Source organism: Heterocephalus glaber, unplaced genomic scaffold, assembly GCF_053883595.1.
Source record: "Heterocephalus glaber isolate CG9 unplaced genomic scaffold, H.glaber_assembly_v1.0 deba00001465, whole genome shotgun sequence".
Taxonomy (NCBI): domain Eukaryota; kingdom Metazoa; phylum Chordata; class Mammalia; order Rodentia; family Bathyergidae; genus Heterocephalus; species Heterocephalus glaber.
Genome location: NW_028258312.1, coordinates 13,856,515 through 13,874,453, shown reverse-complemented (window position 1 = coordinate 13,874,453; position 17,939 = coordinate 13,856,515). Strand labels below are relative to the sequence as shown.

Genomic DNA, 17,939 nt, shown 5'->3' with positions numbered 1-17,939 from the left:
TCCAAATAAATTGCCTGGATACTCCTATTGAATGGCAATTAATCATGAGCATGAAGATTTATTTCTAGACTTGAAGTTAGGTTTTATTGATCTGTATCTTTGTTTATATGTGGTGTGTCAAGTATCATACTATTTTCTTTGTTATTTTAACATTGTATCTACTTTTGAAAGGACAAAGTGACTTCTGCTAATTTCTATTCAAGAATATTGTGACTATTTTTGATCCCTTGAACTGAACTTTTAGATAACTTTTAGGGTCAGCTCATAGGTTTCTACAAAACAGAAAGACTGTTGAAATTTGGAGAAAAATAGTACAGAATTTGTTGAACAATTTGGATAGTGCTGTAGCTTTAATAATACTAAGGTTTTTGATCCATAAACATAGGACGTCTCATTTATTGAGACTTTCTTTAGTACCTTTAACCATGTCTCATTACTTTTGCAATACAGGTTTTGCACTTTAAAAAGTATATTAGTAAGTATTGTATGGGATTTGATAATACTGCAGTAGAATTATTTTATTAAGATCATTTGGAGGAATATTTCTTTGCTAATAAAATTGTTTTTTCAAGAAAGAAAAATCTTCTTTGGCCTTCCTTTAACTAACTGCCCTGATTAATGTGTCCCACGAAATGATGAAAAGAAGAGGTGAAAGCAAATTTTCTTTTACCATTTTTCTGTTTACACAGAAGAATTTGTAATCTCTGATAGTTAAGTATGATGGTGAGTTTGTGATATTTTATGGATTTTCTTTACTTGCTGGATAAATTATCCTTCTGTTTTTAAGTTTTGGAGTATTTTCAGCATGAAAGAGTATCAGGTTTTTGTTGAAATGATTTTTCTGTGTCAAATGAGATGATCATGCAGAGTTTAATCATTACACTATTGATTCTGTTGATTTTCAAATGTAAAATAAACTCTTGTTTTTCTTTAAAAATACCAAGTGGCCAACATTGCATAATATTTTTCTTCATAATAAATGCTGTTCTCATTGTAGTTTGACATTTATAGAAAAAAAGAAAAAGCATAAATATAAGATCTCACATTCTCTCTCCCAGTGCAGTTTTCTCTTTTACTAATATCTTGCATCGTTGTGGTATGTGTGGTACAACTGAGTAACAAATATTGTTGCATTATTATTAATGAAAGTAAATAACTTAATTAAGTTTCACTCTTTCCATTGTATGGTTATCTGGATTTTGCTAAGAAGCATAATGGTATAATTTCACCATTTTATCGAAAATATTCAATATCAATACGTAAAACTGTCCTAAAAATACCTTTAGGTCCCCTTATTTGTCCCCCTCTCTCTTCTGTGAATTCTCTGTAGCTATTGATTTCTTAATGGCTCCAAAATTTTGCCTTGACTAGACTGTCATATGGATAGAACCATACAGTATGTAGAAGATTTAGACATGATTCTATCACTTAGTGATACTCATCCCTCAGTTCCTCATCCTGGGTCACAGATGCCCATACCATAATTTTCTAACGGAAGTATGACCCATAGTATAAAGGTAGCCAGCTGTGTGTCTCAGTAGCTGCGCTGGGGAAATAAAAGAAGCAATCTTTGCATTCACCCACTTGATATGACGAATAGCAAGGTATATGAGCCTGTGTCAAAGTGTAAACAGATGAGTTTTACCCATGTTAGGTCTCATGTTACATTTTTGTGCATTTGTAATTTTTAAATTAAATTTTTCTTTTGATTTTTCTTGTGGAATCAATCCAATTCAGTACAATATTTCCTTCCATGCTACAAAAATATATCTTTATTCTTAGAAAAATATAGTCAGAGCTAGCTTCCTTATGCTATACATAAGATCTTAACATCAGAGGCAGTACAGGAAAGTACAGATAGCTTTTGAACTGATTTCCAAACCAGCACAAACCCACTTCATTGAAAAAAATAAAATGGTAATTTAAGGTTTTTGGCAAAAGACAGTACTTCGCACATCTAATCCAAGTCAAAGAGCCTGCAGACAGTTTTCAGTAAGATGAAAGAAATGAAATAAATGTAAATTCTATGGATAAATAAATGTAAATGAATTTAAATAAGCTAACAGAATTAATTATTTTTTACATTAAAATACTAGTCAGGCACAAACTTTTGTTTCTCACTGCCAGACTTCTAAATGTTTACCAGACTACTGCTAATATCTTTGACCCAGAGCGTTAGTAGCAATACTGATTTGCATTTGCAAAAGATTATTTTACCAACTGAATGCTTCTGTTCCTGAAAAATATTTTAGGTGTACTACTGAAGGTAGACTGGTGCTAATTAAAGTACTTTTCAAAAGTGACAGACCTCAAAAGCCCATCTACTAATTTGCACAGGTTAAAATGTCTATGAGCATTAGTTCATAATTAGCATCTTAAGTAGTGGAAGCCCTATTGAGCGGTATGATTAGTGACTAATATAGCTTTAATACCATGCCCACAACTTTCTTTCATGTATCATTACTAAAGTTCTTTATTCATTAATTTTATACCCACCACTGAATTCCTAGAGTCAGATAAAAATTTGATAGTATATATAACTGAGGAGAAAAAAATCACAGGGGGTTTTCTTTGAAGTTTTAGAATCTGAGCAATCATTTCCTCTTGGGTTAGCTCTCCCTCTTAATGCCAGAAGCCCTTCTACTTTCTAATTCTTCCCCATGAAATATAGACCGTTATATTCTCTAATAACATGGTGGTCTTCTGCTGTTTTTGATCTACAGTGACTTTTAGCTTGGCAGTAAGAAAAAAAAAGACATTTTGTCCATACAGTCTCATGTTCATCCTAATGTTAAATAAACATTTAAAATATTTCATATACAAATGAATAAGATCACTCCATCAATCCATTGCTTGCTATGTTGATATTTTATAAAAAGTTTCTATTTTAAGTCAGAGTTGCAGTAAGCATTTAAAAAAATGTCTCATGACCTAATGACCATCACAAGTGTGCAGTAACTCTGTGTCCAATTCTTCCTTCATTTTAAAGCAGATTCAGTTGCATTCGCTAAAACTCCTCCACAAAAATCATGTTTGGGAGAATATAAATAATACAATTTTCTCACAAAGCAACTTTCTGAAATCTAAAAAACTAAATTTATGGTCACTTTTGATTTCCAAGTAGTCTGCAGAAACAAAATCTTTTTAACAATCAGAATGCTTTAAAGGATACACTTTTTACCCAAAGGAGAAGGACTTGACCAATGGATTCAATACAATATTTCACAAAAATTCACTATTACAACTTTCAGAGGAGGTTGAAAGTAAGATCAGATGATTTAGATTCAGCTACCTATAATGATGTGGATCATGTAAGCCAAAGAAGATAGCAAAGATATAACATATAGAGAAGTACATACAGAATGAAGATCTGGATTCAGGTGAGGAAGAAAACAGTAAAAGTATTTGTAAAAAATATTTGAGTGGTCAAAATACTACAAAATAGTCATGTATACCTGAATGATCAACATTAGAACTAAGTCAGAAAATGTTATTAGGTTCTTACCAGGGGTGAAACCTATTGGACCTAATGCCAACATTGAGATTCAGTGTTAGAAATTGTTTGCAATGGACCATATGCTACAACGTATTTTGAAAATACAAGTAAACAAAATAAAAGTAAAACATTCTATGTCCATCAATAGTGATACTCAAAGCCAGATGTGGTGGCACATGCCTGTAATCCCAGCATGTGGGAAGCTGAGACAGGAGGATTGCCATAAATTTGAGGCCAGGCTGGGCTACAGAGTGAGTCCAAGAGCAGCCTGAACTACACAGTGAGACCCTGTCTCAAAAGAAAAATAATGATACTCAAAAATGTATTTATCATGAAACCTCACTATCTGAACTAAAAGACTTCATAGGAGGACTTTCTCATTCTAATCCTCAGAATCTACAGGATTGATGGAGAAGTGACGAGTGTGGTACTGACATTTTTAGAACAATAATGACACTTAAGAGATTTGGTTTCCTTTAAAATTGCCTGTGTTTTGACAATAAAAAGGCCCACCTAGAAAGAATAAGATCCAACAATTTGGCTGCTATTAGCTCATTTTTTGAAATCTTTGTTTCAAACTGTCAAGCAATTTATATGCTGTTTGAATATATAAGAACAAATGAACAACTTGCATCATTTAGTTGTTGTCAAAGCTTTTGGTAATATATGCCAAGTAAATCTTTCAAATATGGTGTAACAATATATGACCTGGTAGATGCAATGACATTTTACACCTTGAATTTAAAAATTTATCCTAGAACTCAGCCACCAGGTCATTCTTCCTTCAGTAATAAACTGTATGACTTTGTGAACAGACTTATTGTACCTATTTCAAAAAGTAACCCAAATGTCACACTCAACAATTGGTTCAGGAGTTACCCATTGATGTTACATTTGCTAAAAGAACACCAGCTGACTAACACAGAAACTATTTACAAGAACAAAGTTGAGACTCCTGAAAAAAATGTTGCAAGTTCACAATTAAGAAATGTATAGTACAATCTTTGGATTTCAGAAAGACATAACACTGGCCTCCTTAGGTTTGAAGTAAAGATTATTTTTGTGATGAAGTTTGACTTGTATTTTCATTGTAATTCACATACAAATTTATTTCTGCTGTTATTTTTAGGCCTTTTAAGCAAGTAAACAGTTGATTTTGAAAATGTTGATACTCTACACACATTACATATAAACAATTTAATGTTTTATTTTGTTAATATTTTTATTTTCCTGTTAGGTACATATTGTTTAATATAATAAAACTCATAAAATTAAATTAAAATTAATAATTTATCAAGATAAATATTTCTAAAAAATAAACATGGGCATTATACATCAGCCATAATGTGCTCTTCATAAGATTTGCTGTGACGCCCGAGTGTTTCCAAGTCTTTATAGCAGATTTCTTCTTATTACCAAATCTTGTTCTATTTTGTGTATTCAATATAGTTTGCCAATTGTTAAATATTGAAGAATATTTTATTTGCTTTCAATTTGAAGCAATTATGAATGAAGCTGTTCTAATCAATCAAAGGAAAGTTTTTGTATGAGCGTAAGTTTTCCACTCATTTGGATAAATAACAAGAAGTGTAGTTATTGGGAAGGTTGATGGTAAGATTATGTCTATCAACTGTCTTCCAGGTGATGCACTCTTGAGTCCTTACCAGCAGTGAATGGCACTTCCTTTTGCTACCCATTTTCTTCAAGGATGGATTTGGCAATGCTCTGGATTTTCACCATTTTAGTTAGTGAGTAGTTATCTCTTATTGTCATTTTCATTTTTAATTTCCCAATGACATATGTTGTATGCATTTCTATGTATGTTTATTTACCTCCCATGTCTTTTCCTGGTTTGATGTATGTTCAAAACTTTTGCCTATAATGCAGTTGTGTATTTATTGTTACATTTGCTTTGAATTCTTTGGATACATTTTTAAAATTGAATGTGTGTTTTATAGATTTCTTTTTTTCTTCACCCTATGCCTTGTATTTCCATTATCTTAGTGCTGTTTTTTCAGAGCACAATTTTTAAATTTTAGTTGAAGGCTAACTTACATTTTTAATTGTATCAATTAGACTTTTGGTGTAGTATCCAAAAAGTCATTGTCAATCACAAAAGTAACTTCTTTTTTTTCTATACTATATTCTAGAAATTTTATACTTTTGCATTTTACATTTAGGTATATGATACTCAGTTAATTTTCATAAAATGTATAATTGGTGATTCTGTATCAATTTTTTCTTTCTACATGTTAATATCTAGTTGTTTAAGCATTATTTGTTTAAAACACTGTATCAGGCTGTGGGGAGAAGGGAACCCTTCTTCACTGTTGGTAGGAGTGCAGACTGGTGCAACCTCTGTGGAAATCAATATGGAGATACCTCAAAAAACTAGGATTAGAGGTCGCATTTGACCCAGCTATCCCTCTGCTGTGCATCTTTCCAAAAGAATTAAAAGAATCATACCACAGTGATATATGCGCACTCATGTTTATAGCGGCACAGTTTGTAATAGCTAAAATTTGGAAACAGCCCAAATGCCCATCAACTGGAGACTGGATAAAGAAGATGTGGTTTTTCTATAAAATGGAGTACTACTCAGCCATAAGGAATGAGAAACTAGAGACATGTATAGCTAAATGGATGCACATTGAGGCCATAATCTTGAGTGAAATAAATAGGACACACATGTGTAAATGCTGAATAGTTTCTCTGATGTGAAAAAGTAAAAGTGTAAATGAGGCTCAAATAGTATAATTGAAAATGTGAAATAGGAAGAAAAGGTCTAAAGGACTAGGGGAAGTGGGAACGGTAGAGGAATGGAAAGAAGGGAAAAGAAAAAATATGAGCAAAGGAAAAACTGGAAACAAAGTCTTTGTAAATAGGGAAGAGTGGAGGAAGTGAAGGGAGGGCAGGGAGATGGGGAAAAAATAAAAACTAAGATAGATCATGTGAAGGTACAATATATGAGGAAGGTAACTATTTTATACCTAAAATGTACCAATAAACTTAATTAAAAAAAGCAATATATCAGGTCTCCACTGGTTTTCCTGTGCTTCATTTTCATACAAAAATTGAGTATGTCTATGAATCTATTTTGGGGGTCTTTACTTTGTTTCATGAATCCATCTTTATTCTTTCACCAATATTACACTATGTTGCTTACTATGTATCTACAATAAATTCAAGTTCAGAACTTCAAGTTCAGTAATGTCAGTTTTTGGATTTGGATCTTTTCCTGTGATATTATCTTGGTTCCTCTGTCTCTTTTTTTCCTTAACATAAATTTTAAAATCGAACTCATTTTCTAGTAATTAAATTGCTAGGATTTTGAATGACCTTACATTCAATATTTATATAAAGTTAGAAAAAACTCATGACAATATTCAGTCTTCCTATCCAAAAATGTCCATTTTTTTCCATTTATCTAGAGCATATTTGATATTTTTTCATCTTTTTTGTTTTTAATCAGAGTTTTAATCAAGTAAATTTTGTATATATTTTGTTAGATTTATACTACTACATTTTGATATTTGTACTGATGTACATTTGTATAGATCTATATTTGTACAGATGTGGGTGTTTTCTATTTTAATTCTGATTGAAAGTGGTAAATAAGAAGGCAATTTAAGTTGGTATATTAAATTGTATTCTGCAATATGCTTATACAATGTAAAATAACTTTCAAGGATCTTTAACTCCATGTCTAAAAATTTTCAGGGTATGGTCACCATACTCAGAACACACAACTCATAGGAAAAGTGAAACAAAACATTAATTAAAGTGTAAAATGCTGTGAGTGAAACATGAACATGTCGAGAATACTTAGGGGACATAATTTATCAACTATAGGTGTGTCAGGATAAGCCTGCAGAAGAGAAAATATTTAACAGGGCATTAATTTTTTAAAAAGTTGGAATTTGATATGTAGAACTGGGAAAATTAGTAAGTTTTTAAAAAATGAGCAAGCTGCCTACATTGTTAAAGATATTAAAAGTTCTGTATCTAGTTTTGACAAGAAAATTATTCTATCATTTCAAAAGAAATTTGCTTCCCATTTTTATTTGTGAGATATTAGATTCAACTTATATTTCTATCCATGTCATTTATGCTGAGATGTATTACTCTCATATATTTACTTTGCAATGAACCTTTATGAAGATAAACCAATTTATTCACTTGCATATTTTACATAAAGGGGTGTTAAATTAGAATTTCAATTAGTTAAATATTTAGTTTCTTTTGTGAATCTGTAGATTTAAAACCATTATGTGCTTTAAAACTATTATTCTTAGCAGATATCTAGTCTTCCCCCAGTGGCAAAAGTATCCATTCTTCAAAATATTTAAAGACTCTTTATCTTATTATTTTTAACAGAACAAAATCAGTATCATCATAGAAAAATATTTGTTTATACAGCCTGATTTCCAATATTTTTTGCCTTTGTTGATAAAATACTGTTTTTCTCAAATGTAAAAAGATTATAATATGTTCCCTTCATAATTTGTTATTAAAAAGATGTTCTCATTTTATTTAATGGATTAGCATTTTGCATTTGAAGATTAATAAAATAAAGGTGATTGGAAAAAAATGTTCCATTCTATTTCACATGAAAGCAGAGGGTCAGAAGGTGAGGGGGGAAGAAAAATGAATTCAAGTTTTTAAATTTATTTTTAAGTTGTTTTCTATTTCTCATGCAAAGTGAAATTTTTTATTTTTGAACTTATTCTCTCAATATGTTATAAGTAAATTCTTATGTCATTGTTTTTATATTGAGTATTACAACACTTATTTATGAGTTCTTTGGCTTCTTCAAATCCAGATCAGGTAAAAATAATGATTGACAGATTCCATCAATGAAATTATTAAAATTAATTTGCACTAATACCATAGTAACTAGTAATATTGTGGCCAAGATACTGGTAAAAGGTTAATGACTGAAAATTAGAAAATGAACTTTCATGTTCTAATTTCTTCTGATAGATTTCTACACATTAAAATATATCCCTAAGGCATTATAGGAAAAGCATCAACTTTTTCTTTAGATGTAACAAGAGGACTGGTCCTTGGAGATTTCAGTGTTGCTCCTTTCATAATAATTTAATGCACTTAAAACAAATTGAAGTAATTAGATTTTAAGACTTTAATTTGTCAGCTACAGTAATTTATTGTTCTTAGTAGCAAAGTTCCAGTCATTGATATATATCAACCCTATCCTTTTGGTGTCAAGGGAGGGGCTGATGTTCTGGTAAGAGTAATTTTGATATAATGAAGAGATCAAATTATAAAGATAACGTTGACATAAAGGAGTTTCAACAAGAACAAGCTGATATCCTTACAAAAGAAAAGATTGATAGCAGTGGCATTAGTCATGTATTTATTGAAAAACTCTGCATTTTCACAGTTTAAAAAAGATAATTTTAAACTTTATTGTGATCAATCAAAGTTGGCCCTTAATTCAATATTTTGTTTCATAGTTTTAGACTTAATCCAAAATTGATTAAGATATTTCACCTAATAAATATAAAAATTAGTTATACTTTTGAATATAGTTAATGAATCAATCTTTGTAAAAATTATTGAAGATTAAATTTTAGTATAATGTAGTTTTTGATAGTTGTGAAAAATTATAAACTTTCTCTCCATATTTATGATACATAGTATGGCCACAGTTGAAATATGGCCACTGGATTCTATTCAAGTAATGATTGGATAATAATATAATTCATCTTTCACTTCAGGAAATACTTGAAAGTAAACAGATGCTACTAATAATTGTACTAAGCTATCAGACATAAACCAGGACTATCTCAGGCCTGTAGTTAAGACAACTCTAGAATTGACAGACCTATTTTCTTAAAAGTACTTGATGATGGGCTGAAAACAAAATATCAATGTGACAGTGAAGGATGGTTGCAGTTTAGTTATCAACTGAAAATCTGTTCATGAAGCAAATAGTAAATTGAAAAATGTTGCTAGTTTTTAATTTATAAATGTCTTATTTAGCATTACATTGATCTGAATTATTTATGCTTATTATACTTTTCAAAATTTAGTAAAAAATGAAACTTTAGGTGATAATAATATGTTCTCTTATATTTAATAATAAAAATAGTAAAATTGCTTAAAAATGGATGATTTAGGGTATAAATTGGTGATATGCATATTAATTGGTTAAATAAATAAGAAAAAGGTGAATTCATGATCATTCTTATGATCCAAGTTGCTTTTACTTACAAAAAAGTTTATATTTATTGAAAACTAGGTGTATTCAGTGTTTAAAGGATAATTTTGAACTTTATTATAATTGACCAAATTGGGAGTTCAGGGAGTTGTGATTTTGCTGACCTACCTTGCAATGTTCTTTTGGAAGTTCTGCATTATTCTCCTTGTAAACAGCATGGATTTTTCACTTTACTTTTAGCTCCCTGAAGTGCCCGTTTTATACCGTATCACTCAGAAAAACATGATATATATATAGACTGAAAGGGGATTACTTTTTATTCTATCTTTTGTACCAACTTCAAAAACTGAAATGAAGTTACTGAATAGAAATGAGAAGAAAATTACTTTAGTAACTCTTTGATACTGACCAATTGACAGTTATTTTTCTTATTCTTCTCTAAGATCTAATGTATTCTATGGAATTATTCAATAAATCTTAATGCAGAAAGATCTTCAGATAGTCATTCACAGGTGAAATCTAGAGCCCTAAAATTCTGCATTGACAAAATGCACTAACTAAAATTCTCTCCTCTTTTAACCTCCAGGCAATTCTAATCATCTGGAAAGAGATCAAATAACAGAGAAATGAATAAATTTTCAAAAGAGGAAACTTATAGTCATGAAATAATGGATAATTCATGAGTTAACATCTTATTTTTAAATCTAGAGGAAGATCAATTTAAATTCTCCCAAATAATATTTAAGGTCTTATGAACAACAACATGTAGAAGAGCTGAGGTCATGATAGATGAGGAGACTGTATACAAATGGGCTGGACCGGAATGGAAAACAGCAGTACTTCACCTGTATTAAAGGTTTGGCTTCTACATTACTATTTTATTTTGTTTTGACAAAAATATTTCGTCTCATATATATATATATATATATATATATATATATATATGTATATATACACACACACACATATATATACACACAATCATCATTCTCAGTTTCTCAGTTTATTTAAAAAGAAAAAGAAGCTCATAAATTGAATATATTTGCACCAAAAAATGAAAACAAACAAGCATAATTCCTCTGGACTATTAAATGAAGGAGAAGAGATCCTGCCCCTGGTCACAAAGTCAGCTCTAATCTAGGAGACAGAGAAACTGGTATGCAAAGCCAGCTCCTTCCTTGCTGCCTCTACCATGCCCAATTTTAGAGCTGAAGAAGTTGAAAAAAGAAAAACGTCAGTTCAGAATTTACCTTTTGTTTAATTCAGACATTGTGTGTTTTCCACCATAGTGGATTAAACCATAAAATCCCAAGTAGGTGATGTCATTAAACATGGAAGTGGGCAGAGATGTTCTTCATCTGCTGTGTGAATCAATCTGACAGTATGATCTAGCTCTGAAATACTACACACTTTGTGAAATTACTCAGACCAGGGGTCATCACACTTTGTTTATAAAAGAAGAGGAGTGTTGTAAGATGTGCTGGTCATACAGTATGTGTCCTAATAACTCAGCCCGGCCTTTGTTGTGGGTAGTGTGTTTAAGGATGGTGAATTTGCATTTTGATATCATTTTCTAATGTCACAAATTGATTTCTTTGTTTTGAGTTTTTGACTATCTAAATGCAAAAAAATAATCTTAATTTGTGAGACATATAATAAATAAAAACAGTTCACAGATTCCTGATTTAGACTAGACAATTGGTCAACCTGTGGTAGACTGGACTGAGAAGCATTCCTCATCAGTCTCACTTCACCCATCAGTGTCTGCTTGTTCTTGCCATACCTGCCCGTTCTGGCATCAGTAGTCATGATCTTTTTGCCCCTCAAAATCGCAGGCTTCATTATTTTATGCTTTATCTTTATAATTTGCTTCCTTGTACTAGTTTTGGATTTATATTGTTCTTGATTTCCTAGGGCCTTGAGGTGCATTATTAGGCTATATGAGTTTGCTTTGTTTCTGCAAAGTGAGCACTCACAGGTACAGTCTTCCCTCTTAGTGGTGCTTTAGTTCTGTGCCACATGTCATGTGCTGTACTGTACTAGCTGTACTGTACTGGCATTATTGTTTGAGTCTAGGAACTATTTTCTTCCTTAATTCTTTTCTGTGACTCATTGATTATTCAAGAGTATATTGCTCAATCTCCACGTTTCCATAATTCCTGAGGTTTATTTTGCCATTGATTCACAGATTCATTACATTATGATCTATTCATAGCCATATTAATAGGAAGTTATGGAAACTGTGTAAGAGGTTTCTTAAACAGGGATTTCTGAGATTCTGTCCTTAATCAAGGAACTATCTCTTTTTTCTCCATCAGCCACCTACAATTGTCTCTCAACAAACAAATATGTGTCTTATGAATTCATATTAATATAACACCTTGCCTGTGGTCAACAAAGCTATAATATGGAAAATGTCCACATTCATAAATTTACATTTTTATTCATTATTTAAAATTCTATTTTTTCTTTCTACACTGTTGTCCAATAGAAATACAAAAATACAAAGATTAAATGATCTACCAACACGATTGTATTATTTTGTAATTTTATTTAAAGCACACATTTTATCCATCTACACAGATTAATGAACATGTCCGTGAAATACAAACAAATCAACATCAGTCAACTGTGAAACTATTTCCTCACACCACAGATTATACAAAAATATTCTGATTCCGTCAGACTTCTCCCTCACCCAACTCCATTCCTTTCTGAACATTAGGGAAATATAACTTCTGATTCAAACTGGAAATTACTTGAGAAAGCTGTTTATCACCTGATAAAAGTTTTAAATCACATTAGACAAAATGATTCTGACTTGAGAGTGGGTATACAAGTCACACAATTATGTGGTCCTTAGCATATTTACAAAACATCTTTCCTGATACAGTTTCCTCCTGTATAAAATCAAGATAATATCATTGTACTGTTTTCACAGTTAGGAGGCAGCAATTTGCCGATGTGAATTTCTTGTAAATTTGAAAGCACCTTGAGACAGAATAGATCCTCTATCTATGGAGAACTAGTAAGTCATTTTTGTCACTTCTTGTTTCATTTTGCTCCAGAAGCCAACCCTGGAACCCCTCCCCCTTCTGTGGTGGGGACCCAGCCACTGTGTACTTCTCTATAAGAGGAAAGTGGGGTTGCAGCAGGGAATGTGAGTATATCGTTTGCTACTTTGGCAACTCAAATTCTGTGACAACACAGGATATTGACAACAGATAGAGATGGAAAATTCACTTATAATAATCACTTCAATACATAAGCAAATGTTTTAACACCATGACTTATTGCTAGAAGATACTGAATACACGCATTAGACAGCAGCTCTTTTAACGACCATTTAAAGCTTCACTAGTTCTTTTATCCTGTATATTTAATAAGCTATTACAGCAGTTTCATATTATTCTCAAATTAAACTTTTCTACAACTAAAATACCTTTAAAAATGATTGAAACATTTTAGTATATAATTGAACAGTTTTAAAGTGAAAAATTGAGAGACACAGTGGTACTGCGGTTCATAAACTTAATTCATTCTATGTTTCTGGAAAAAATGGCCGCGTTTGCTTACCCACAGGAAAGATGGCCAAGGTCATGTTCATCACCGGATGCAGAGTTCTCAAAACAAAAATGCCGCTGAACACTTCTGTTTGCAAACCGTATTGTTTGCAGACAAAAGCATTCAGTTGGTGAACTGAGGTACCACTGTAATTTCTTATGCTGTTCTTTCATTAATGTATACATATATGAGGTATGACCACAAAACACAGTGAATGTTTAAATTACAAATATGTATTACAGTAAAAGACTCACTGCTATTAATCCTCCTCAAAAATATCTCCCGTATTCAAACACTCTTATCTCATCCTTCTTGCCACTTTCTGAAAAAGCTCTAAAATTCCTCTTTTGCATCTTTAGCTGCCTCCATGTCCCGAATTGGTTCAATTCACTTTGCAAGGTCACTTTGACCTTGAGGAATAGACGGAAACTTGGTGAATAAGATGATAGCTGTGGTATTACGCACCTGCCTTCCCTCTGGATGGCATTCAGCGGGGCCATTCATTTTTTTAAATCACACTTTATAAAGACACTCTGGAAAGGATTTCAAGAACTGCTTCAGAAAGTGGCGCAAGCAATACGATAAGTGATTTGAAGTGTGTGGGGATAATTTGGATAATATTAATGGCAATATATTTTTTTTACAATAAATTTTTAAACTCACTGAATACTCAGATCCCATCCCCTATTAAGCTCAAATGAGATCTGTATAAAACCTATATTTAGAGGCAAAAGATTGAGATATTTTTCAATATAAAAATTAAATTCTATATATTTCTAATACATTGAAGTAAAGATTTTTATTTGATGAAAAAAACCCCAAAATTTTATAAGCAGAGGATAACAATAGTTGTTACACCATATATTTTTATCTTCAAAGTAGTTATTCAGACTATTATATATAAACCAAAAAGATTCTTACAAAAAAGAAACAGATAATAACACAACTCTTTCAACAAATAAGAGCTAAAATATGTAGGACCACATAAAATGTTATAGCATCTGTTTCCATGGTTCTTAAATTTAAAATATGATTTTATTGCTTTATTTCATTGTTTCACTTTCTGGACTTTAGATGCCTAAGATGAGTTAATTATTTTAACTCAATTCATAGTACTATATCAATTATCTGTCCAAAGTCTCACTCTTTTTTTTCTTTATTCATTTCTCCACTATTCTATGCTTATTCTTGTTTATCAAAGTCATTACACTAATATTTTAAAGTGTATTTTGCACATGCCTATTTTCACAAATTTATATTATTTTTGAATGTATTCAATGTACTTGAATGGCTGTTATATAACAATCTATCCATCCATATTTATCTCTGTGATCTAAGGACATCCATGTTTATTTGTGCACCTTTAATCCCTTGCTTCTATATTCTGCATAAAATCCTCATTGTGTGTATCTACTCTATCTTTTCTATTCTACTAACAATTCCTTCTCCAGTTGACTCAAACTCCCCAGTACTGTCAGAATCTCTGCAATGCACATCTACAAACATCTCTCTCATGGTGAGTAACAAATCCTGAGAACCCTAGGCTACAGAGTGGAATTCCTGGGCCATAAACCACACATAATTTTCTTATCCTGGGAAATGACAGCAGCTCTCCAGAATCAATATTACAATATACATTCTCAGCAGTGTTACATGAAAATTCATATATCTTGTATCTATGTCAACACTTTGTACTATCCAGCTTTCTCAGTTTTTGTCATTTAATAGATACAAAGTGTTATTTCATTGATTTTAAACTTGTAATTCTTTGTTTGCTAATGATTTTGAGATTTCCCTTACATGTTTCTTACTTTTTTGAAATTTCTTTCACTGTAAAATTTTATATATATTGGGGCTGATTGCTCTTTTTTAGGAATTCTAAATTTAGTTGCTCTGCCACTGTAGAGCAAATACTTTAATAAACATACTTTAACTTTAAAAAAGGTATATTAATTTAATTTTTAACTGATAGAGAAAGCATAAAGTACAAATTAATGGAATGTCTGATGATCTTTCAATGCATGTATACATTTTATAATGTTTTAATAGTTTTAAATATATCTATTTCTTCAGAAATTTACCATTTCCTTATGGTGAATAGATTTAAACCCCTTTCTATTCAGGGTTTGAATTTCATATAATATAATTAAAATTGTGTTTTGATTTATGGCTATAGAGTTGAAATTTTAAGTGATTGTTGCTTATCATAAAAATGCACTCACATATTTCCTTTTATTATTTGTATACTGTTCCTCTTTAACATTTAGCATTTCATTCTTCAGGAATCTTCTTTTTTATGAGTTGCAAAATAGTGATCCAATCTTATTTTTCTCTACAGAGTGATCCAGTTTTTCTAAGGCTTACTAAACATTTATCTTTAATTCATTGATCTTGGGTGTCTCACTACTATAAATTATGTGTAGGCAGTTCATGCCTTTGTGTTCTCTTTTATATCACTGAACTACTCTCTCTTCTTTGATATCATTTTATATTTATTAGTATTGTTTTGTAATCCATTTAATTATCTGGCTGGGTGATTTTGTAGATGTAAAAGGACTGAATGGCCATTTGGTCTAAACTCCCACCCTTTCCCAACTCTTTTTTATAACACTGAAGGGTATCCACAACTTCTGTTGGAATAGTTCTATTCAAGCTAACTCAGGTAACCCATCCTAGTGTTATTTATGTCACTTCATCTATGATCTTTACACTTTGAAATGAAATTTATTCTTCTGTTTTCCAACCTTTAGCCAATTGCTAGTCCTCCTGCATCAGAGGAAAAAGATTTAATTTAATTTTACACCTGAGAATTTTGTAGTTATTGTGGAAATTTTATAGCATTTTTTTCTATTCTAAATTTAATATTCACACCTTCTCAATGTCTTTATGTCCCAAGATGTTTTTCTATGTTTCACCTCTACCTGTCTTTGTACACAGTCCATTTGAGCTTTGATCTTTGAAAATATTTCGTAGATAACTGGAAATCAATTCAGATATGGTCTGGTAAATATAGAGATAGGGAAATCATAGTCACTTTCCATGTAAGCACTAAAGCACAATTGATAATGTGCTCTTTTTAGAGCTTACATGGTTTAACTTTTCAAAAAGTAGCATATTTTGGAAAATAGGTAAAAATGATAAGTCTACCAGGCATCAACATTTGAATGACTCTGAATACATTTAAGGTAGAAAAAAATAAAGCACTATTTTTGAATGCAATTAAATTTATTATATTGAAAATCTTTCCATGAGCTGACTGGTAGAACTTTGGGCTTGTTACTTCTCAATATATATACAATGGAATCCATCATTTCTGTGATCACACATCACAAAGCTGCCACGAAGTACTGTAAATCTGTGATTGCAGCTTATTTCACAGGACATCTAGATTCTTTGGGCCACTCCGAGTCAAACTGAGTCAAATTGGCCATAATAATGCCCTGCCATGTCTCTACTATTTTTAGGCAAGATTGTCTCACACATCATTCGGCTCTCAGCATGGAAATATCTGAGGAAGTACCAGGAGGATGATTTGCCTTCTCCAGGAAAGAATGAATAGAAGCTTAAGGGCCAGTGACAAGCTGCATGCTAGGAGAACCCAAGGTGTGACAAACCCTGTCAACCACGTGACACACTACTTCAGGGCTGTCAGCTCACCTTCAATGCACTATTAAAGGATTAAACACATCAAATCCTCATGCAAATTCCAGCTGTGTACCAAAACCCAGAAGAAAGACCCAGAAACATTATGGTAAATGGTACTCATTGAAGAAGTTAACTGCTACAAGTTTTCTTACCTTTTTTCTTCTTAAATTCTTGTTTAGCCTCCTTGAAAAATAAATACATTTGCAGAGTTGAGTTTTGATATATTTCCCTATGCAATTTGTAGCCTACTTTGACAAGCTGTCTTTAGGTTGTGCTGGGATGCTCTAAGAAATTCAGCTGAATGCATTTAGAATCAGCTTAGAAACCTGTTGAGCCTTGTCTGATTGTACACCAGCATGATTTGTCTCATCCTTGTAAATCCAAGTTGAAGGTCATCTCCTTCGTGATACCTTCCACGCTGCTGGAATTAATGCTTAGCCTTTTTGTGCTCTCTTCAAAGACTGTTAACATGGTCATAGCATTCATTCATTCAAGACACATTGTAGTGCTTATTACAAAGCAAACTCTGTGTGATGTACTAAAACACACAGTTAAAAAACAACAAAATACTTGTCTTTTAAAGACTTCCAAGCTGTAGCTGTGGAGGAAGACTTGCATCAGCCCTTTCCAACCCTGGTTCCTCAGGAAGATCTTCAATTATATACAGATCCTGCAAGCTTTTTATCTGGGCTTTACTTCCTTAGATAGTAAAATTTTCACCATAATTTACTTTCCAGTATAGCTATGTTTGTTCTAAGGGTCTGGGTCATTTATGTTTTTAGATTTTAAAAGATTCTGTTATTGATGTTCATGTCATTGTAATGACTATTACCTTTAAAAATAATATCTATAATCCAGATCCTACAGCTAGTCATTTTATTCATATCATTTACTAAATATAAAATTTTTAAAGTGTGTGAATTCTCCCTATTTACAGATAGGTAAACTGAGGTTCTAGGAGTTGATCACGTCACATTGAAAGCAGATACATAATCTCGATGAATGTAAATATTATATGCCATAAACATGAATTAAGATTAATATCAATAA

At 31.6% G+C, this 17,939-nt stretch overlaps 1 long non-coding RNA gene across 1 annotated transcript in view; it reads left to right on the top strand.

The window, feature by feature from the left end:
• LOC147826580 (uncharacterized) overlaps positions 1-17,599 on the top strand; it is a 44,405-nt gene extending 26,806 nt beyond the window's left edge. The window contains exons 2-4 of the long non-coding RNA XR_015438937.1: positions 5,138-5,244; positions 10,267-10,536; positions 16,709-17,599. This is a non-coding gene — a long non-coding RNA (uncharacterized LOC147826580). The remainder of the gene's footprint in view (positions 1-5,137; positions 5,245-10,266; positions 10,537-16,708) is intronic.
• The last annotated feature ends 340 nt before the right edge of the window (positions 17,600-17,939 follow it).